Consider the following 4,530-nt stretch of genomic DNA (forward strand, 5'->3'; position numbering starts at 1 on the left):
AGTATTTAAATGCCGTCAGGAAAAAAAAAAATATTATGCCATAAAAGCAACCACTTTATTTTAAAGATAAAAACTAAAAAAAAAAAAAAAAAAAAAAAAGCATAGTGTTCAAGTGAAATAAGGGATGCTGGGAATGTTATTATATTTATACTGTAATTTGATTAAACATCAGTGACCTCAGAAGATCTTTCATCTTTGGTCTATTGAACAAAAAAAAAAAGGGAAATCTTTTAAACCAGAAAGCTCTCAGGATGTCTGAAAGATTTCTCTGCGGTATGGTGTTCTATTACTGTGGTACAGGTTTCACTTATACATGCTTGATGGTTCTCCACTCATAATTAAGTACTTAATTAAGTACTTTTAGTCTGGTAGGGCTGTCTGCATTAAGGGCCCAGTGTATCTGAAAATACAGTTGAAAACTTTGTGTCTCTCATCCTTATTTGCTCTGCAGTTTTTTTATTATTTTTTTTTAAATCCCCAACTTAGTGTATTTCTAGCAGTTTTCATAGAAGTGAAGAGAGTAGTGGCATATCAGTTGCCTACAAAGAACTATGGGGATTAGTCAAGTGAAATTTTTTGTGTCAGGTGGGCTCCTGCACTCTGTAATCTTTGTCTTACAGCTTTATCACCAGAACTACTCCCATGGGACACTTCAGCTTTAACTAACAAATTATGCTCTATGTAAATTGTGATGGTTATCATTCTTTTCGTGAGGAGTTGTTTCTCCTGATCTTGCAAGTGCTTAATAGAAGGATTCATCACAGGACAATCATACAGTGTAGCATCCCTTCGAGATTTGTGAGGATCAAGTGGGTGCGCTGTATGCATTTCCATTACAGAATCATGGCCTTAGCAACCAAAAGCATCCCATGCTTCAAGTTTCTAAGTGTTGCCTTTCAGATTTACAGTACAATACATGTTGAAATGATTGCTTTCTCGTAATGCCAGTACTTAGTTATTTAACCATTATTTCACAAACTGGGGATGTGCAAAGAAAATCAGGACATTTGCTCGCTGTTAAACTTAGTTTTGTCTTGCTATATGCACTTAAGTGTTCAGGGATTTCTGTGTACTCACTATGATAATGTATTTTGGCCCAGTGTTTTCCTAGAATCTGAGCTATTCATTTATTAACTGAACAGAACTTCCCACACAGATTCTTCTCTAATAAGTACATCTGAATAGCCTCTGGCACTGTGAAGTGGGAATAGTGTGTATATGCACGCACCTGTGAAATTTGATTTCAAGTACCCTATGGTGTGAGGGTGCACAACTTGACAAAATGTTGCTGAGTACGCACATACACGCGAAAGCAATCATACAAATAAGCAGAAATGCAGCACTTTAAGGTTAGTTATAGCTCTGTACCCTACTGTTGAGGGCATAACTGTTCCTCGGTACCTGATGCTCTGTTGGCAAAGAAACTGAAACTTGGGTACATGAGGTGTGCACCACAGACCATCCAGATAAGAGCAGTTACGCATGTGTAAGGAGCAGAACTGAGTTCTTGGTGTCCATATTGCTCATATTTAAAGGCATGATCCTGAAGGATGCTAAAAATATTTGCAATAAGCCTTTGAGAGCTGTTCCCTGGCTTGGTCAGCTCCTCAGTTTCCTGCTCTAAGATTGCAGCAGTCTGGTGTATTTGGTATTTGTATAATCATAGTTAATATTTCATGTAACCTAGTGTAAGCCTCCATAAATTATTTCAGGATAATTCTAATAATCTACAGTTGTATAAAACACCTATGCTATAACCAGAAAGTTTACAGACCTTAGAAGCCTTGTATAATTTTGATGGATGCTCCAATAAGGCAAGGGAGATTTACTAAATTTAAATGGAAAACAGCTCTTGGTCTTTTTTAAATAAAATTTATGTATATATCTGTTTAATTGAATTATTTCCTCACAGTTGTGATGGTCCCAATAACAAATTATAGTATATGTTTAAGTGACAGTGTAACTCTTATTACACCATACTTTTACAGGTAACATACATTGAATTTCCTTGACAAAAGCTGTATTTATGAGTAAGATGCAAGTATGTGAAGTAAATTTTGGCATTAATAAAAGTGTGAAAATATCATGCTAATGATGTCCATTGTCGTAAGAACTACCAGTGTGGATCAGAACCAGAGATGTTTCTAGCCTTGTATCCTGCCTCCAGCAGTGGCTACCCATGGATAGTATGAAACAAAGGACAGATAAAGTGACCCTCTTTTTCTCCAGGAATTTTTCCATTTTTGAACTCACGGTTTCATTCAGCCTCCACAGTCCCTTGTGGCTGTGAGTTCCATGTGTTAAATATGTTTTGTGTGGAAGAAGTAATCTCTTGTTTGTCTCAGATTTGTTTATTCAAGAATTGCTAGTGCATTTGAACATGGTTACTGTAAGATGAAGAGTAATCTACTTCAAGTAGGTTTTTAAAAGCTGTGGGAATTTCTAATGATAAAATACCTGCTTAGGCAGAAAATGTCCTGTGTTTGTGTCCTTTGACTTGATGTCTGCTTAGGCAGAAAACTTGTCCTATGTTGATAGCAATATTATGTAAGATAATATTGTCCCTTCTGAATATATTTTTACACATAAATTCTTTTGGATGAAGATATTTTTTCTTTTTCTATCAGTGTAAAAACAAGATCAGTCAAAGGAAAACCTACTCCTAGCATATCTGAGTGAGGTACCTCTGGATTTGGAGACACCAGCATCAATGGATGTAATGTTGTGATCACGTAGAAGACAGAAATACTGTCTGGGGTTTGCTGAGAACCATAGTCCTCATTCCACATTTTGGTATCTTCCTTTGATTATGTGTCCTCAGTTCCAATTGCAGTTGGAGTAGCTGCTGAAAAGGTGGTTTTGATTGCCATCAGAGCCTGAAAAAGAAGAATGGGTCAAAAAGGCCTAAGCATGGGCAATCTGCCCTCCATTCTCATCATGGTCAACATCATAGATTCACTACTAACAGGGATTTAGGTGCAATTCTTGAAGGGAAATGTGAATTGTCTCTCTAATGTCTCTGTGCTCTATGTTGCCTGTGAACTTTCTTTTCCTTAGATCTGTTCCTTACAGCTCATGTTCTTAAGTGTGCTTAATACCATTGGGGAAAGCAAGAGTTTATTTTACAGAATATATTTAATACATGCCATACCTAATGGACTCCTAAAATACAGTTCAAAAGCTATAGAGATCAATTAAAAAGAGACCTCCTATGGCTTTGCGCTTATAATCACCTTTATTTTCAATAAATAAACATTAAACTGTTTGCTATGAAATAACAACTTGGCAAATTGTTCTGAAAGAAGTCTCTTCTTAGAAACTTGGTACTTTTTAATTCTACCATGCTTACAAGTCTAGTGGCGTATTCATCAACTAAAGTTTATTGTGAACTATACTGAATGTATTCACTACTGTGACTGTGAAAATTATTGTTTTGCAGTAAAAAAGGTTATGGCACTTATATTTTTGGGATCTGCTGAAGCATGTTTGCTAATCATTAGTTGCTGTTTTTTCTGCGGTTTAACCTATTCCATGGTTGTTTGCCCTTTTATATAGTTTGAGTTCAGCAACAGATGATTAGGTATCTGCACTGATAAGATTTGGAAATACCTTAGATGACTTCGTTAAAAATGTATTCTAAGAAATCAGTGCATTAAAAGAAAAAAAGGCAAACCCTAACAATTTAAACTTGCAAAATGAAACAGCTACATGTCAGTTTTATATGAATGGTCCTGCTCTCTCCTTTGTATTCCTTTGCAGTGTTTAATTACAGAATGCCGTGCATGTTTGGTAGTACCAAATACCAAAATGTATGTGGTAGGAGTGGTAAACAGTTTCTGGATTTGTAATGCACTATAAAGATACATTTTATAGTTCTGTAACTGTATGGCAATATTATGCCAAAAAAAAATGTATAAACATAAAAAGCAATAGTTTATGTTGCTTGCTGCTGTATCTTAAGTCATTTGTAAAACGAAATACTTGAATTTCCTTTCAGGTAAATATATTTTAATAACAGCAGCCAAAACCTCTAAATTAATAAAGCTTCTTCATTTAGCTGCTGCTAAATCGCTGCTCATTGGTTTAGCAACATGTACAAATATTGTATAGCTCTAATAATGTGTAATTGCTGTTCAGCGCTTCTTTGTATAGTCTTCTGTAAACGTATTAACACTTAAAAGTAGGGCATAAAAGGCTCTGGTCCTCCTTTTTTTATTGTCAGTGGCAAAATCACCATTTGTAGCATATGAAGGCACGGACCCTGGTCGGAGGTGCAACCAGAATCGTTTATTACAACAAACACGCAGCTTATCTCCTACTAAATATCTTTTTTCCCAACCGACCCCCCCCTTGCAGCCCCCATGGGCTTGCATTCCCCCAATCAGTAGGGTCGTCAGGCGCTGGTTATGGGTCGTTAGGACTTGCTCACTGGCTGTCCCCTGCCGGTGTTCCTGCTTCTCCTCCTCCTTCTGGTCTTTTCTTCTTCCACACTCCTGTTAATCCACAACCATGGATATAGCAGAGGAACAA

Source organism: Calidris pugnax, unplaced genomic scaffold (assembly GCF_001431845.1).
Source record: "Calidris pugnax isolate Ruff unplaced genomic scaffold, ASM143184v1 scaffold12, whole genome shotgun sequence".
NCBI lineage: Eukaryota > Metazoa > Chordata > Aves > Charadriiformes > Scolopacidae > Calidris > Calidris pugnax.